The following is a 20947-nucleotide window of genomic DNA, read 5'->3' as shown; positions in this document are numbered from 1 at the left end:
TGTATCTGTCCTTATGTATGTTCATATGCATGTGTACGTGGAGTCAATGTATGATGACAAAACCTGCTGGAAACACCCCTCAAAGCGGCCGGTGAGATCTCTGCTCTCCAGCAGCGCTGATTAAAGAGAAGGACACAGCGACTCTCCATTAGTGTAACTCACATTCACCACATCACCAGCTGAATGCAAATGGGCTCAAACGCCCTTGTAGAAGCAAAGACACACATGGCATCGTCAGTGATGTTCAACGGCCTGTTTGGGAGACAAACTGCATCTCGACAGTTGTAGCATTTTAACGTGAGCTGAATGCTAATAAATACTGTGAAACCGCAGCATTGGTGTGTTCTCGTATTGTAAACAGACTCAAAGCATCACTCCAGGGCTGAAAATTGCATGAGACGGTGTGCTACAAATGACGTTGCATGCATTTCACTCCAATTCCAGCCAGCGTTCTGCCTGCTTTAGCGATTCTTCAATTGACATTATACTTGTCAACAGGCAGCGAGAGAGACGGTTATTCCTGCATGACTGAATTTGACAGTATTAATCTCTCGCTGTGGTAAAATTTACCTGCTGCACCTCATGGTATCTTCATCAGGTCGGTGACATTAGTGAAGCGAGAGGATGAGACTTCTGCTCAATGCTTCTTACGATGGAGAAAAGACCGGAATATTCTGCTGAACATCTGATCTGAGTCCCGCAGAAGAAAGTCATGCAGGGATGCAACTAACTTACTCACTGATTCATCACATTCTGACAGTATCAATATTACCCATTACATACTGTATATAGATCAGATATTCATCAAAGATGCTCAGGATCTGGATCTTTCATCTTTAACGTTCGATGTTTACAGCGTTCCCTTTGTTTGAAAAAACAACAACAATAAAGCAAAGACAAACTCAGTGGCATTAAATATTAAAATATGGTGCCATTTTACTTTTTATGCTTTGGTAATTCATAATTATGAGATTTAAAATTTAACTTATTAATTAAAATGTCATAATTATGACAAAAAGTTGAAATTGACAAACTAAGTCAAAATTGTGAGGTAATTCTGAACTCATAACTGTCATCATTTAGATTTTTTTATCTCATACTTGACTTTTTGTCATAATTTCATAAAACTTTTTATACCATAATTATTACTTTATCATAATTTTAACTTAATATCTCATAACAGATATTTTGTCATAATTGTGACTTTATCTGAAGTCGTGGCCTAATGGTTAGAGAGTTGGACTCGTGATCCAAAGGTTGTGGGTTCGAGTCTCGGGCCGGCAGGGATTGTAGGTGGGGGGAGTGAATGTCCAGCGCTCTCTCCACCCTCAATACCACGACTGAGGTGCCCTTGAGCAAGGCACCGAACCCCCAACTGCTCCCCGGGCGCTGCAGCATAAATGCCCACTGCTCCGGGTGTGTGTTCACGGTGTGTTTGTGTTCACGGTGTGTGTGTGTTCACGGTGTGTGTGTTCACTGCTGTGTGTGTGTTCACTGCTGTGTGTGTGCACGTTGGATGGGTTAAATGCAGAGCACGAATTCTGAGTATGGGTTACCATACTTGGCCATATGTCACGTCACTTTTTAAAAAAAAAAATTATTATGATTTAGTCATTCATAATTGTGGCTTTTATCTCATAATTTTGACTTGGTCTGTCACAAAGTTGAACTGTAGCATCTGTTATCCAACTAAACTAACTAACTTTTTGTGAATTTGTGCTCTGCATTTAACCCATCCAAGTGAACACACAGTAGTGAACACACACCCGGAGCAGTGGGCAGCCAATACTGCGGCGCCCGGGGAGCAGTTGGGGGTTCGGTGCCTTGCTCAAGGGTCTCACCTCAGTCGTGGTATTGAGTGTGGAGAGAGTGTTGGTTAGTCACTATCCCTATACAATCCCTGCCAGACCTGAGACTCGAACCCACAACCTTCAGGTTACAAGTACAACTCTCTATCCACTAGGCCATGACTGCCCATAACTAAAGTTATTATTTCCATAAAACAGCAAAATGCCGGTGGGTGAGTAATGCGATGGGTGTATGACTGAGCACTGTGTAACACCAATAACACGATGACCAGAGCAAGCCTGATAGCTCTGAAGGAGAAACTCTTAATGATGAAATGTTATTTAGCTGAACTCGTCCATTAATGCAGATGAGATGAACAAAGGCCTTGAGAAACACAGAGAGAAACACACACAGCTGCAGGTCAGAAGTGACACACTCACACAGGCTCGTAAAGCCACAGCACAGACAGACACAATCATGACAATTAAAGCACACACACACACACAGCTGACGGCGGGCCAAGTGTGGACAGATGGGTCCAATTGTGATGGAAATGAAGAGTGACCCTTTGAACACGCAGCTCTTTTGAGGACGAGATGTCATCAGCTTGTCTTTTATTTCAGCAGCGGTTTGTTTATCATCCTCTCGTCTCGCACAGATCCGGTCAGTATGATACGGCTCATGCAGAATCTCCCTTAATCTGTCATCAGATAACAGCAGATTATGTTGTAGAATGAGCATTGGGGAAGTCGTGGCCTAATGGTTAGAGAGTCGGACTCGTAATCCAAAGGTTGTGGGCTCGAGTCTCGGGCCGGCAGGGATTGTAGGTGGGGGGAGTGAATGTACAGCTCTCTTCCACCCTCAATACCACGACTGAGGTGCCCTTGAGCAAGACACCGAACCCCCAACTGCTCCCCGGGCGCCGCAGCATAAATGCTGCCCACTGCTCCGGGTGTATGTTCACGGTCTGTGTGTGTGTGTGTGTTCACGGTGTGTGTGTGTGTGTGTTCACGGTGTGTGTTGGATGGGTTAAATGCAGAGTCACCAAACTTGGCAGTATGTCACTTCACTTCACTTTATTGAGCGTGTCGAGTCACGGATACGAAAAACGCTGGATTCCTACGCAACACCATACAGTCACAACACAGTAGATGTTAGAATGTGAGATTTATGTTCTTCATTGGCTCTTTCATCCAGTCCAGAGCTCTGGCGAACGTTCAGCGTTTCTTATTCATCTGCTTGAATCATAACCAGAAATACGGGTTTTTAAGAAGCTTTAATCCAAAGCAATTTGCAATGAAAGAATTAGGGGTGTAACGATATATCGCAGTACGATATTTCGCGATGCAAAAATGTTACGATATGTATCGTAGAGTGTTGGCGATACATTTACGATATGACGGCAGTCTAATCCTATTGGTTGAGCTGCCGACGTGACCTACTCTGCAACAGCGTCGCGTGTGCTTTCATCGCAGTAGCAGAAATCGCTTGAACATTAGTAGGGCAACATGAGTTCGGCTGAAAGTGAAATTGAAGATGCCCCGTCGTCTTATAAGTCCATCGTCTGGCAGCATTTTGGTTTTCCAGTCACGCGACAGGACGACTGTAAAAAAATTACAGACAAAACACAAAGTGTTTGTAAACACTGTAAAACAAGGCTGCCATACACAGCGTCAAACACTTCGAATATGATGTGCCATTTAAAACGCCATCACAACAACAAACTCCTGCAAACTCCTGCGACAAAAAGGGTGAACGAAGGCCAAACATCTATACAAAAGAGTTTTGCTGCAACATGGTCTCAGTCAAGTGCGAAAGCTCAAGAAATAACCAGGTGCATTGGAGTTTTTATTGCAAAAGACATGAGACCATTTTCTGTGGTCGACAATGTTGGATTTTGTGAATTGGTTAGGGTACTGGAGCCCAGGTACCATATTCCGTCACGCCCGCACTTCAGTCAAGAGGTAGTTCCAGCTCTGTACCGTGAAGCTAAGGCAAAGGTGGTCGACGGTCTGAAAAAAGCAGAGAATGTGGCAATTACAACTGACGGGTGGACTTCGCGGGCTTGTCAGAGCTATATTACAATCACGGCGCATGTTATTACCACGGAGTGGGAAATGAAAAGCTTCGTGCTTCAGACTCGCCTGCTTTTTGAGTCGCACACTGGGTCTAACATAGCCGAAGTTTTAAAAGCGGCTGTACAAGAGTGGGAGCTTGATAGGGCTCCTCATAGTACTGCAGTTGTTACTGACAACGCACGCAACATGGAGGTGGCAGTGAGAGAAGCCGGGTTGTCACCGCATATTAAGTGTTTCGCGCACACATTGAATCTTGCGTCGCAAGCAGGTTTAAATGTGCCTCGCGTCAGTCGATTGCTTGGTCGCGTAAGAAAAGTCGTGGCTTTCTTTCACCGCAGTACCACAGCCACAGCTGTGCTCATGGAAACGCAAAAGATGCTTGAGATCGCATCACATAAGCTTATCATTGATGTGGCAACGAGATGGAACAGCTCCATGGATATGCTGGAACGCTATCTCGAGCAACAAGCGGCTATAACGGCTTCTCTTTTGAGCACAGAGGTGCGCAAAAATGCCCGTCAACTCGATACTCTGGATAGCAACGACATCACTGATGCAGAAGAAATAGTAAATCTACTTAAACCTCTAAAACAAGCCACCACTGTCCTCTCTGATGAAAAGAGCGCCACCCTGTCACTCATTGTGCCCTTGAAATCCATGATCGAGCAGAGCATGACACAGGATGAGAAAGACTCTACAATTATAACTAACATGAAAGCAGCCATCCTGCAGAACCTATCAGGTAGATACACAGAAGTACAGGATTATCTGCTAGAAAGTTCTGCACTGGACCCCAGATTTCGATCGTTGCCCCACCTACTCCCTGAACAACGCGAAGAGGTTTTCCACCGGTTGATGGACAAATCAAACCAGTTACAGCAGGTATGTTTGTCTGCATTATTTGAGAATCTGTATATTTGTATTTGCATGTTTATGTACTTTGTGATGTGTGTGTGTGTGTGTGTGTGTGTGTGTGTAACTGCAACTGTACTAAACCTCCCCAGTCCTTAATAGTTTGTTTTAATATATATATATTTAAGGCTGGCACTGTGGAGCAAACAGAAAAGAAGGAGGGAGGTGCCAGTGATGAAGATCCCACTGATGCAGCAGAGAAAAGAGAGACAACACAGAGAGCTGAGCAAGAACAGCCACCACCTCAGGCTCATCACTCAGGCCAAACGTAGGATAGAAGTAGAGATTGACATGTACAAAAAAGACACTTCTATTCCCCTCACTAGTTGTCCACTGAAATGGTGGAAAGAAAATGCTCAGATGTACCCACGTCTTTCCTCCCTTTCCAAGGCTTACCTAACAGTTCCGGCAACGTCTGTTCCCAGTGAACGTGTTTTTTCTACGGCAGGGTATATTGTGAGTGCTCAAAGATCCCAGCTTTTGCCTGCAAATGTAGATATGCTGGTTTTTTTGCAAAAAAAACCTGCAAGTAATCTAAACAAACATTAGTGTTTATGTTGAACAGAACACCATTTAATTTTTTTTTTTTTTTTTTTTTACTGCTTTAAGAAGTTCTGTCTGAGATATCTTTATTTTAAGTTCATGTTAAATTTAACAATTTCTTCAGTGACAGAAAGACATATTCAGTTGTTATTTTGAATACAAAAGTTTTTTTTTAATTAAACCTTGAAATGTGTATTGTATGTACAACAAAGAAAGTTATTGAAATTTGTTAATGTTTTTTAAATAAATCTGTTATTTGAATTTCAGTTTCATTTTTACATTTTGTTCAAAATATCGTGATACATATCGTGAACCCAGTATCGAGATATGTACCGTATCGTGACCTGGGCATATCGTTACACCCCTAGAAAGAATACATTTACTGTAAAGAAATGAACTTGTGTCTTTTGAATACATCCACAGTTTGAATGAAATGTAATGTATATTCAATATTAATGCACACGCAATTATGTGTACAATAATAATAAAAAAATTGCATTCAACCACTGAAGTGTGAAATTGAAAGCAGCAAAGTTTTACTTTATTTATTTGGAAATACAATCATAGAGTTTTAAAATCACACCAGTCCAGCCAAGATCATGAACATTAATTAGTTTAGCACCGAAAGGGAGATATTTAGGATTGTTTGCAATGCAGAAACTTTATAATATACATTTATTTATTGTGTTTGCAACACCAAGGCCATGGGTTCGAGTCCCAAAGAATGACCTGGGTGTTGCAAACACATTACTGTCTGAGCTACAGGAATACATGTGTGCTGCTTATGATTAACTTCAATACAAAATACATAAATGCTAGAAAATCTGACATCAGCAAGAGTCAAACACAATAACAGAGACGAGTGATTTTATACCACAGTAACACTTTATATTACATTATATTTACATACGCTGATAATGAAATATCCATGCCTTGATGTTTCGTTTTTGTATTTATTTATTTTGATTTACGTACAGCTTTTTGCTAAAGACCCCTTTCAGTCACTAATTGTATTCATTCATTCATCTTTGATAATTAAAATGACTTTCTTTATTTTGAAAATATTGTTATGCCCTAAAATGGTTTGAATGTAACTCTACACCCACAGCTCATTTAGTATATGTGGATTAATGAATATGCAAATGAGCCCCGCCTCCAGCTTAGAATACCTGCTGCTTTCTTTCACTGAAGTATAAACGCTACACAACATGGCAACGCTGAATTAATTCAGCCGTATATGTTTGATCCAAACACGGATTTATTCGAGCTCATGTACACATTGCTCAGCGATGGAGCTGACTGATGAATTTGCACATGGTTTATATTTAAGCATATTAAAATCACCAGAAAAAACAACGTTAAAAGCTTGATTTTCACCACAGGGCCTCTTTAATATTCTATAGAGCATCTGAATACGGCAAAATGAGCTGTAGAGGTCGACATATAGACCCTTTTTGTGCCGACGCCACGATTACATTCCCACAGGGAAGTCGTGGCCTAATGGTTAGAGAGTCGGACTTGTAATCCAAAGGTTGTGGGTTTGAGTCTCGGTCCGGCAGGGATTGTAGGTGGGGGGTGTGTGTGTGTGTGTGTGTGTGTGTGCGCGCGCTATGGATTCCCGTCTGTGTTTGTATGGAAGCAGGCGTCCATCTGTTTGTCTGATGTGTGAATAACCGCTCTGAGATCGGCCGATCAGACGAGCTGCAGCAGAACAGATGTGAATCAGACGCACAGATCTGCTTTGGTCACGCTCACACAGATGCACAGAAACTCAAATAAACACAGAAACACTTGGAAACAGGTTGATGGTTCTCTCTGAGATTTCCAGCATCTCTCGGTTCAGCTGAAGATATACAAATACAGACATGATGATCTGATACAGGCTTCATCTGCCATTACTGGCTCAGTACTAACCAGCATCAGCATCACACAACATAAGATCACAAATAATCAGTTTTATGAGTGCACCATAGTTCAAATCTTTAGGATCCACGCGACTGCAAAGAAAAGACCCATATTCAAGCCTTTGCGACAGGTTTGGACTGCTTTTGGTGCTACTTTTGACATTTTTGCAGTAAATAAATGACTGTGATTGCACTTGTTGGTCTGTCGTGTTTTCTTTATACTGTACATGTTTTTAAGAAATGGTTATGACTCAGTTTAGCGGTAGGTGTGTGATTAGAGACTCAAAGTATGTTTCAATGCTATATTGTTATGAAAACACTCATTTTCCTGCACAGTTGTGCATATTAAATTTGATATGTTCTTTTATATTCTCTTTAAAACGGTTTGAGGTATAGGTTAAGGGATCAAAAATCTTAACCATTTGTTGATTAAAGTGCGTCTAAACAACTAGCTTTTCAAATATTTAATATTTTTTAGCTGTAAATGTTTAATAATGTTTACATTTTAGATGCTTCAATACATCCAAACTGTATGTTATGACACAAAAATGACACACAGACAAGCATCTCCTTCAGCTCATGGAGATATGAAAGTACAACATCTGAATAATACAATAATAGAAGTGTACTGTAGAAGAAAGATGAAATGAAAGTGAATCTGAGGCTCACCGGGGTTTTGAAGCGAGACTTTCGCACTGATGTGTGTGTGTGTGTGTGTGTGTGTGTGTGAATGTAAAGGGCCGACACTCTCTGTAAGATCACATTAATTCACTAATTAAGGCTTTAATTAAGAAGGCTTTTCCTCCAGCTTTCAGAGAAATGTATTTTCTCCAGCAGCCGACATAAAGTAGGACAAGCGCTCTCTAACCACCGGCAAACATTAATCACAGCGAAGACGCCCGTCTTTACATGTGATGAGTTATTCATCGAGTCGTTCGAGCAAAACACACTCCATCTGACGCAAAACAGCAGAGAAAACACACACACACACACACACACTCAAGAGTATTACAACAGAATATCTAAATCACGAGAGTCACCTCGAGAGTTTCACAATCACAGTTTGATCACACTGAAGGCTCAGACTGTTGAGGAATCGGTCACTCAAATGATCATGATGTCTCTTGTGTTGCTCAAACCTGCTGGGGTTTCTTCTGTGGAACAAAGAAGAAGATGTCTTACAGTAAATAATGCTGAGGCCCAAACAACATTGGGCTCTCACTGTATGGACAAAAACCCCTCTTGAGTTGTGTTTGACTGATATCAGTGTTTATGGTCTAGGGAGATCTTCTAGAATTTGAACAGCTTCGTTTGAGCGTGTGAGACAGAAAAACAGACACTCCAGTTTCTGTCGTTGTTCCTGATATGATGGACACGGGCTGGATTTACTACGGTACACAAACTAATAACTAGGTCTGTTTCCTGCAGCAGACGTGTAGAAATGCAGTTGAGATGATTTTCACTGGATCTACTTTCTTACCTCGGAATATAGACGAATAATCTCACTCATGTCCAAAGTGAAAAACTGACTTTTTCCCCAATTAAATACATACAAACATGGACTAAAGAACACATGGGTAACAAATTATCTCCCTGTCATAAAGACACACACTGTAAAAAATGGCTGTGAATTTAACAGTAAAAATATACGGTGACAAACTTTATTTGCCATTATATGTCATTTTAGAATTCCCTGCGTTACAAATTTGATGTGTCGTTTTTGTTGTTGTTGAAATAATTATGTTTCTGCTTAGTTTTTTCTTATCAGTTTTGCACATTAGGGTTTTATGTTACACCTAATGTTGTTAAATGAATGTTTATTGCATTAATTCAGTTTCAGGTGTTTAGTGTTTATGTGAATGGCACTGTGCACCTTCTATATATGTTAATATTTAAAAGCTGCTTGTGATGGGCTTTGGTTCATTGTGTGACTTTCTCATCGCCACCTGCTATTGGTGGTTATAAGTGGATTACAAAGATACAAAACAGAATTCAGTACTTCAATAGGTTGGTTTAGTAACATTATATCAGTTACTGAAATTACGGTATTTAACTTAACTTAAAAACCTAAAATGTTGCTATTGTATTTTTTACGGTAAACCACAGCAGCCAGTTTTTGTTTTTTACAGTGCACTTATATATGCAGTTTTTCACAAAAGCAATGAGAAACACTGGCTCATGAAATAGTTATGAGCAGAAATCTCAGCTTCTCAGTTCTGCAGATTTATCAGTTTCTTCAGTATTTGATCTGACTGGATTTGAGGACGCCGGACGTCTCGCTCTCACACAAATCACTAACAATCTCAAACTAATGAGATTCTGGGCTCTTCGATTAACCTTCCGCCTCGGTCAGAGCAGAACTTCACACAAACTCTCCACAAACGCTCTCGATAAGCCGACGGTCTCGTCACTGATGATGATGATGATGATGAGAGCCTCCGGTCCGCTGTGACAGACGTCACCGGCCCTTCATAACGAGTCACTGGAGGCCTGGATCTTACTGTGGTTTAGGGCTGCTGTTTTAATGATGCAAGACAAAAACGTCTCGAGCAGCTTATTAGCGAAGCCAGAACTGGTGCTCATCACCAACAAACCTCTGACATTCAGCATTCAGCCTCAGCGAACAGATCCAAACTCATCAGAGTCTTACAACATTACTCAGAGCCTTTCCACAGACTGCCATCATGCATTTCCACAGCTATTAACATATATTTAGAATGTACATCTATTTATGAAATCTACTTTTAATTAACATGTATTTGTCAAATTTGTTATAGGAGCTAAATAGGAGCAAAAAAATGTATTTGTTGAAGATTCCGTCCACCAGTATAGTAGTGAAACCAGGGCCTAAAACTAACTTTTTGCCACACTTGCCAATGGCCGGTGACGTGATACAATTACTCCATCAACCTAAAAACGGCTTAATATCACTAAATGAGCTAGATTTCTAATTGAACATCCGTGTCGAAACATGATCATAAACACACTCTTGCTGGTGTGATATTTGTTCCACATTAAACATACTTCATACTTCTCACATATCTGTTTCACAAAGAGCTAGTTTCATGATCAAAACCATAAAACACAATCAGAGAGATTAGAAAAGCTAATTACATCAATCTGATGTTCTCTATAAATATAATGTTGAAAACGTGGAAACATTGGAAAACTACATATTCTGTAGACTACAGAGGTTTACAGAACCACAGAGCATTCACAATCAAACACAAGCATTTCCACACTTCACTCATGTTTAAATCACATGAGAGTCTCAGCTGATTGCACACACAGAAGCAGAGCATGTGTGCGGTGCATCACTGACCCTGGAGCAGCGTTTAACCCTCACCTGTGCGTCTCTGATGCTCTTACTGAAGCACAGCGGCTGAATTTATGAGCACTTACGCAGATTAGTGATGCACAAGAGCGTTTGGACCACTCAGAAGGGTCTCCCGTCATGCAGCATCACAGGGGGAAAAGTGTAATTATTAATTCACTGCATGATTAGCTGTTGAGCTCAAGAGCTCTTGAGAGGAGTTATGAAAATGACAAGCACAGCACGCCATCTTTGACTGACACAAGGACTTTAAACCTCCGATAAACACTGCAATACTGCGGTTACGTTTGAGCTTAAAGCTGGAGTCTCACCGAACCGTCAACCGTCTACTCGCTCTGTTCCTTTTGTTCGAGCTGAGTTGAGTAAGAAGGCTTTTATGTATGCAGCTCCGTCTGACTGGAATCTTCTTCAGTCAAAACTGAAATTACTAAATTTGTTGTCTTTGGATGATTGTAAATCAGTTATTCGGCATATGGAAAATGACTAAATGATTGTTTTGAGTGTTCTTACTTTGTTTTTGTTTTTTGTACATCTTGTGATGAAACTAATTGTATCGCTGCCCATTTTGGCCAGGATACTCCCATGAAAGAGATGTTTAATTCCAGAGAGTCTTCATAAAGGTTAAATAAAATAATGAAACAAGCGACTCTCTATGATTGAGTCGTTGAATCATTGACTTAACTGATTAGTTCACAGACGCTGAATCATTCAGGAACAAAACACCACTGCTGTTGCAATGATTCGCTGAGACTATATTTGTTGTCAAGCAAAACGAAAGTTAATGGCAGTATTTTACTCAATATTAACTTGTTATTGCTCCACATTAAACACTGAATATACATGCAGTCTATTTCTCATACATCTGATTTACACAGAGCTATTTTCATTCTCACAACCATAAAATACAACCTAATTAGATAAATTAAATGTAAATACATTATTCTATCATTTTCTGCAAAAAAATAAAGTTGAAAACATTAATCCAATGGAAAACTGCCCAATCTATTACAGAAAACAACATGGTTTCCTATGAAAAACAGAATGAAATAATTGAATGTATGTGTATGTTGCTGTAACTGAGTGTGTATGAAAGTGTTTCTGTAGTAAACACACATCTCTCCTGAGATCATATCAGTGATCCGCTCCTGGCATATTATCCTGTGCGCTTGCGTTTCTGGCTGCGGGAAGCTGGAGGTGGTGAAATGCGAAGCGTTTCAACATGAGAAGCACATCTGAACATAAACATCCTCACAGAGTCATTCACACAGCATCACTGACACCAGCGCCTGCCAAACACCCACAGCAATGCAGTGCCAGAATTAACACTCACAGTCCTTCATTCTGATTGGTTGAGCTGCGTTCCAAGCTGTTGTAAATTACTCTACAAGCATACACCTCTTTGTTTCTGTTGTTGCTCAGCAACCACTTTGTTGCAACCACAACTGTTTCTGAGGAACTACATTGTTTGGCGAAAGAATATTGTTTTTATTAATATCATAAAATTTTATTTGCTTTGTTTTATTTTGTGACACCTTGCTACGTATAGAAATGAATAACTGCTTTATAAAGCAATAATCCCCATGAAGCCGTGGTTTACAGTGAATTTATAACAGCTAAGGGCGTTGTTAGGCACTCTGCTCCTATTATGGATTTTTGAAAATGAGCTTTCATGCAGTGTGTAACACAGCTCTAAGTGAATGAAAACATACTGCAAAGTTTTTAATCTGAAAGTGCACCGTGTATAAAGTTATTGTCTCTCAAAAGAAAGAGTCGACTCTGAATCATTGAAACGATGTTGACGTCAACATAAAACATTAGCATATTGCCCGCCCACTTGCTTGTATTTTCGCGTTGGTCTGAATAAAAATGCAAATTCATTCTTTGCCACTAGGTGCCCCTTTTGTATATATAATATATATATAAAATAGCGGTTTCCTGGTTTTTGTACACAAAGCAGCACTGCGCTCACAAACACCGCTTTATCAGGCTTTACAGGCATGATGAAATGAAAATGAGACCAACTGACCAATCACCGCAGATTAGCGTCACGCAAAGGAGGGGTTTGGAAAAATGAATCGTTGAGCGAATCGTTTGGGAGTTGTTGAGAAAATAAGGTAAAAATAAATTATTAAATATTATAAGACAATGAAAGTGTTTTTTGACCTTGCATGTATGTCAACCTGTTGTTGGGGACTCCCAAAAACCAAAATATGAATCCTTTCATAACCCATAATAGGGGCACTTTAATAACCAACGCCGGACTATGGTTCTGAGACGTGTTTGTGATTGCAGTCGCCCCCGCTTCACCTGATTGAAGAGAAAATCCCAAACAAATGAGTCCAGACTTCAGAAGTAGCTCAGTTCTGTGTAATACCTGAACGCGGATCGATCCGCGAACAAAAGCATGGAATTGGCTACAAAGAGAGTAAAAGAGATTGAGCTAAAGCAGCGAGCGTGTGCAGACACCTGCTGCAGTACCGAGCCGATGAGTTTCTGGAGGAGAATGATTCCTCTGACAAACGTGGAGCGATGCTTCATCGATGAACACACATCTGGAGCTTCAGACTCACCCGCCTGATCAGCAGAAGATCAGAAGAGTGCCTGTGCACTGGCTGATGGGACATTAAAAGTCAAAACTTAGATCATTTAGTGCACTTAGTCAACAATACACACGATTTGAGGGATCATTCATGTCTGGAGCTCAAACACTGCTGACAGTTTGCTATCATTCCCATTAAAATGTTATTTCTGAATTTACTCTAAATGTTCAAAATGTGCAGTTTTTTGAATGTTGAAACATTTTTATTGGCTACACTCTTAAAAATAAAGGTGCTTCACGATGCCATAGAATAACCTTTTTTGTCTAAATGGTTCCATAAAGAAGCTTTAAAGGTGCCATAGAATGGAAAACTGTATTTCCCTCGGCATAGTTGAATAATAAGAGTTCTCTACATGGAAATGACATACAGTGAGCCTCAAACACCATTGTTTCCTCCTTCTTATGTAAACCTCGTGAATAAAAAAGACCACTGAAAAATAGGCGAATCAGAACATAACACCGACTGTGACATTACAGTCGGGATCACTAATAGTTACGCCCTCAACATAAACCCGCCCATGTTCTAGGCCAGCCGCCAGCCGAACCATCAGAAGTTCTGCAGGTATTGTGAAGAAACAAGCGAGGACAACAGCGCAAATGGCAGATCATGGAAATAAATGTTATGTTCCAGGCTGTGCAGGGGATGTTTAGTGCAGGGATGGGTTGGTGTCTGTATTCAGAAGGGCACAGAAAGCAAATAAAGTGTTCTAATAAAATAACGCGAGACACTACATAGTTAGCCGCTTGCTAGCGGTAGCCTGTTACAATACATAAGATTTCACTTTCCACATAAACAGAGTAAGGAGAGATGACTGAGGATGATGGCGAATGATTTGCAGATCCTGAGCACCACTGACAAGCATCTGATCTTGTAAAATGTGTGGTAAGTACTGCCGCTGCATTGTATAAACAGAGTTCGTGCGTTCGTGAATCTCGAAAGCGAAAGTGAAACTAAAAAGCGATCGTGCATTTGAAAGCAGTTTCAGTGCCCCGCATATTAATAGAGGCAAATAATGACTATATTAATAATTACCCAACGTTATAACTACGAGAGAAAGCATTAAAATATATATTTACCATTTTTGGTTGCTCAAAGAACCCTTTCAGTGATCAGTTCTTAAAAGAACCATTTTTGCTTAGAACCTTTTTCCACTATAAGCCTTTTGTGCAATGGAAACATTTATGGATGTTCTTCTCGGAACCATCAATGCCAATAAAAACCTTTATTTTTAACTCAGCAAACACCATGATCATAGCACTGTTCTAACTGTTTTCATTAAATAATAAGTCTGAAAACATTTAATCACTGGAAATCTACTACAAAAACCATTCTACACAAACAAGACACATGATTTGGTGAAACACCTGATGGTTCATTAAGACACTCAATGATTTTCAGGAGGACACAACATATATTTCTCTCTTCCAGAGGGATTTGATTCAATATAAAGTGCAAGACATGTGACCTGTTTGCTGTACGACATTCGTTCAGATCCATATGGTGAACTTGACTTCAGCACCTGCGCATCTCCGGAGCGCCTGACAGAGACAAACACATCTGCTTCCAATTGAGATGTTTGCAGAAAACTAACAATCAGTGTAAAAACGCAATAGTGAATTTACATGAAAACAGCAGGTGTGAGATTCTCTCCAGTCCGCTGTGAGATGAGCTTCATCACGAGTAACGAGTCTGATATGACCTGCATCTGAATATAAGCCTTCTGTGAAGAGTAAATCATGATTTCATATTCATATGTGAATATAACGAATAGAGATCACGGCAGAAACACAAAGATATTTCCATCACAGGCTCTCAAACTGAATGATTTTACTGATCCAAAAAAACTGGACACCAGTGAAGACAAAGAACAACATTATGAGAAATCGAACTCTACATGAATTCACAAGAACTGGAAATAAAACATGAATTGATTACAACAGAATCCAACTCCGAGCAAGTTATAGATCAATATAAATGCATAAGTTCCAAGACCTGAAATTTTTAAATGATTCAATATTTGCATGTTTTCCATGATGGTGAAACACATGCTGGTTATTCTGAGGAACCAAACTTTTAAAAATGACCGTTTTTTTGTTTTTCGCAGTGATGAACCATTTTTGGTTCCCTAAAGAACCTTTCAGTGTATTTCTTAAAATAACTATTTTTTTCTTAAATTTGAATAATCTGAAGAACCTTTTCCAGTACAAAATAAAGCTTCTCTATTGGTACTGATGCTCCATGAGGAACCTTTAACATCCATTAAATCTTTCCATTGCACAAAAGAGTCTTTATAGTGAAGAAGGTTCTTTAAATTAATCAAATGTTCTTCACACTAAGAAAAATGGTTCTTTTAGGAACTGATCAGGTTCTTTAGTGAACTGTTGAAAACCCCTTTATTTTTTAAGAGTGAAAGAACATTTAGTGTTTCCATGGTTGTTAAAGGTTCTTAATGGAACCACAGACATCAGTAAAGCACTACATCAGCTAATCAAATTAACTAACCAATCTGACCAAAACAAGATTTGTGATTCGACTTTCAAGCAATGCATCGTTCTTTTAATCTCTATTCGAGGCTTTATTGCTTTGAACAATCTGGAACTTTCCATTAGATCTCGTGTTGCTGCCACCTGATGAGGATGAAGCGCTGCGAATAAAAGCGTCCGAGTGATGCGCTTCAAATGTGAAATGAATAAATGTAAATAAATCCTCGATATAGCTGGTTTAGCCCACTATACATATGTAAATCTTTACATGAATGGCAGCAAACAGCGAGTGCTCCTGGAGCAAGGCTGTGGAGAACCGTGGTGAAACACTGCTCCTCTGCTGGCGTCACCAGTAAATACAGCGGCTCAATGGAGAGCACGGCGTGCGGTGGCGCAGGGGTCCGTGCTGAACCTCCAGAACGCGTCCAGAACATTCCCTCAGCTCTGCTTTACACCTGATGCAGCTTTACAGCTGAATATACGAGCTACATACAACAAACACAATCCTACAACGCGCGTCCCGCAGTGACGCATCGATCAGGACGCGCGTCACGGATCAATAACCGCATCTGTAGCACCTGCTGACAGTCACACGCACAGCATCCCATCATAATAATGATGAGTTCACCGCTAAAAACAGCACCAGACGTCATGTAATAAAACTTTACGGCACACTAAAGCGATGACAGAAACGCAACAAGATGCTCCGACAGAGTGAATACTGTGCGTGTGTTTGAGTCTCTCTGTCGGGCAGCAGAAGCCCTGAATCAAACAGCAGCACATTCACATTTTCACAACGAGACACGGAGGAAAATCCAACTTAAAACCTGCAGTGGTCAACCAGTAACCAGTAGGCAACCCGAGCGCTTCGCCCTGATCAAGCGTTCCGCAGCGCGCTCGCGTTCAACGGGATTCCTGCGAGGAAAATCCAATTTATCCATTCATAAAGTGCGTAAAACCAGCCCGCTGAGCGTGAGCAAAGAGTAAAGAGTGTAAACACCGACTCACCGTGCGTTTTGGAGACACCGGTGAGAACATGCAGCCCGATGAGGAGTGCGTAAAGTCTGCTCCGGTGAATATCTCCAGTGACGCAGCCCATGATGGTCAAAATCACCGCAAAATCCGCTATTAATCAATCAATCAATCAATCCGCGCGATTGGGGATCCTTTGCTTCCGTGAATGGAAACGATCAGCTCGAGCGTTACCGAGCCGTTAAACAGCGCGATTCTCCATCCTCGATCCCGGTCGTGACGCACACGGCGGTTCCTCTGACTGACTGACGCGCCGCGCCGCTCGCTCTCTGTGCGCGATGAGTTTGGTGATGCGAATTCATTGATCTGAAGAAGGAGGGACGAAAACCCGGCGCAGAGTCCGTCTGGATCCGGATCCGTCTGCCATCTGCGCGCCGCGCACAATAGAGACTCACACTGAGCGCGCGCGCGTGCGTGTGTGTGTTTATGGAACAATGGCACGATTGCGTTTCTACCTCCACATCTCAGCAGCTTTCACGATGGACTCAGCTGGAGAAAACAAACAAAAAAAAACTCAAAAAAAAAAAACTTCGGTTCCTGTTACTTTAGTTTATGAAAAGCAGCATGTGAAAGAAGGCTTTAAAGAACGCGCAGGAAGAGTTTGACTCACGCTGTTCACTACAACATTCAACAGCATCAACTGCTTTATTGCTTTCAGAAAACACTTACATAATAAAAACAATACAGATAGAAGTGAATCGAGTGAATCAGATCGACTGGTGTCGTCCTTCTCTGTCTGGTATAACGGAGTTAACTGAGGTTAATAGTCAGAGACACACAGTAACTCAACTCAACTGATCTATCTATCTATCTATCTATCTATCTATCTATCTATCTGTCTGTCTGTCTGTCTGTCTGTCTGTCTGTCTGTCTGTCTGTCTGTCTGTCTATCTATCTATCTATCTATCATCTATCTGTCTGTCTGTCTGTCTGTCTGTCTGTCTACCTACCTACCTACCTACCTATCTATCTATCTATCTATCTATCTATCTATCTATCTATCTATCTATCTATCTATCTATCTATCTATCTATCTATCTATCTATCTATCTATCATCTATCTATCTATCTATCTATCTATCTATCTATCTATCTATCTATCATCTATCTATCTATCTATCTATCTATCTATCTATCTATCTATCTATCTATCATCTATCTATCTATCTATCTATCTATCTATCTATCTATCTATCTATCATCTATCTATCTATCTATCTATCATCTATCTATCTATCTATCTATCTATCTATCTATCTATCTATCTATCTATCTATCTATCTATCTATCTATCTATCATCTATCTATCATCTATCTATCTATCTATCTATCTATCTATCTATCTATCTATCTATCTATCTATCTATCTATCATCTATCTATCTATCTATCTATCTATCTATCTATCTATCTATCTATCTATCTATCATCTATCTATCTATCTATCTATCTATCTATCTATCATCTATCTATCTATCTATCATCTATCTATCTATCTATCTATCTATCTATCTATCTATCTATCTATCTATCTATCTATCTATCTATCATCTATCTATCTATCTATCTATCTATCTATCTATCTATCTATCTATCTATCATCTATCTATCTATCTATCTATCTATCTATCTATCTATCTATCTATCTATCTATCTATCATCTATCCGTCCGTCCGTCCATCCATCCATCCATCCATCCATCCATCCATCCATCCATCCATCCATCCATCCATCCATCCATCCATCCATCCATCCATCCATCCATCCATCCATCCATCATTAGAAGAATGTTCTGTTTATTTGGGTCTATCAGCTAATTTAAGGTCAGAATCTGTTGTTACAGTGTTTTTCAGCTGCTTACACACAAACTCTCTCCTTGTCACACAGTTTCTGAAAGCTGACTCTCAAACAGCAGAAGCACACACCAAATCTACAAAACCACACACTTTGAGTCAGTTTTCAATTTCATTTAGCAAAACACAACACACAGTTCTCTATCCAAAACACAAATCGAACAGGAATTAATATTAAGGCAAAGGTGTTTGCAAATGTTTGCTTTTGAGATGTTTTTGTGATATTTTGAATCCATTTTGCAAGAGATGCATTTTTTTGCATTTTGTGTGCAATTCTTGGATTTGTGTGTAAAATTTGGAAAAAACGAGGCAAAGTTTTGAAAATGTGTGTAAGCAGCTGAAACAAACTACGATTATATGAGTCTGAATATGAATCAGTTCAAATCAAACACAGAACAGTATTGTGAATAGAGACAGTAGCATTCGCTCTCAGATACACCGTTCTGCACTGTTTGTTACTGTAGCCAAGAACAGTTGGTATTTCAGTTTATATGTTAGTTTATATTCTCCTGCATTCATGTGTCAGTAATGTACTGTGGTAATATACCGTGGTAAAGTGTGTGTGTTTACTGCTGACTCCGGTTAACTGCACTAGCTTATTTATGGAGTTCCTCTCATGTATTGACTAGCTGGATCTCAGTGTCTCCCACATGCACCCAATTATACCGGTGTGTTTCCAGAGATCCCCAGACACACACCCACACACACACGTACACACACACACACACACACACACACACACACAAACACACAAACACACACACTCACACACACTGGGAAAGGTGGAATCGCTACAGTAAACAACTGAAGATTTCCTAATGATTTCCATGTGTGTGTGCGTGTGTGTGTGTGTGTGTGTGTGTGTGTGTGTGTGTGTGTGTGTGTGGGTGTGTGTGTGTGTGTGTGTGTGTGTGTGTGTTTCCATGTTGAGTTGTTGTCGTCACATGCAGCAGCAGATGGATGTCTCTCTATTAACCTCACATTCCACCTTCAATGTGTTGAGATATTAATGCACTGAGAATAAACATGAAATATGCCAGTTTATTTAAAGATGCAACATGATGTTTCTCTTCCAGTTCTAAATGATAAAGCCCATCCTCATTTTCACCGTTGGGAATTCTGATTGATTTTAGTCAACTGGTTTGTTCCTACAGTTTGTTTTAATAAACCCAGTGTAGCTTTATCTCCAACATCATTGTTCAGAACATAACTCTTCTAATTCTTAGTGATATGTTAAAAACGGTGTCCATTATATTGCACTGATCTTTTCCTCTTCAAGTCATTTCTTCAACCAAACCATCCATTGATTTGCATCTTCTCTGTAATGTAATCAGAAAAGAGCAGCTCTAGTTCTGTTCTAGAACATTTCCAATTAGTCTAATTACAGGTGAGCAGAGCCACTGGAGACGCGTTTACACAAACACACGTGAGCTTTCTCCATCTCAGCGTGACACCGACGAACAGAAATAATAATAGAGCGGCTGAAGTCGAGGAGGGGCCCCGGGCTCCTAATGAGCTGTTTATCACATCATGAATTAACTCTCCATTCAGCAGTAAATCAGTCTCTTCTGTCTGACTGTAAACACAGGAACTGAATTAAACATCAGCCGCCGTGTGACTCTGAAGGGCCACATGTGAACAAACATCATGAGCGCAGACGAACCACAGCCACTGACCTCTCGTTCTGCCGCTCTAACTGTGATCTATCAGCAGGTGAAGCTGCGATCAGACATCAGAGTTTAGAGATTAGAGATCAGAGATGGTCTCTCTGCTGGATTCATCAGGTCACAGTCCTGTACAGAGATCAGGGCAGATGCACAAACACACACGACGATCACCTCCATGTGAAAAACTGATAGATGAAACACATGAAATGTTTTCATGACACTGAGTACTCCAGATGTGTTTGCTCTACTGTGTGTGAATCAGTCGAGCCTCTGAAATGAATCATAGAGACAGATGATGAAAATATGTCAGTCTGTTTGTTTGTTTGGGTCTAAAAGACACTCAATATGCAGCAATATTAGTGATTTAACAGCACTGACACTATCAGATGAGAACCACACGCCATCTGAATTGAGCTGAATTATGATTCTATTGTCTTCTGCTTTATAACCGAATCAAATTTGTTTATAATTCAGATCAGTTATTGAACTGAATCAACCCTGAACTGAACAATGACTCTATTGTCTTCTGAGTGAGTTTGATTCTGATGATGGTGTTTCGAATGACTTCACATCATCATCATGAGGTTCTTCTGTCAATGGATTTAATTACTCTTATTATGCTCCTAATAAGGCTGTGTTCTACTCTCCACTAATCTGATTAATTTCTCACAGGAACTCTCTTAACTAGATTAGTTATTTCTTAACCTAATTAGCATCGCCGAGTGCAGATTTCATTTGAATGAGAAGAAAGACT

This window comes from Barbus barbus (assembly GCF_936440315.1).
Source record: "Barbus barbus genome assembly, chromosome: 5".
Taxonomy (NCBI): domain Eukaryota; kingdom Metazoa; phylum Chordata; class Actinopteri; order Cypriniformes; family Cyprinidae; genus Barbus; species Barbus barbus.
Note: the sequence above shows the minus strand (reverse complement) of the source record.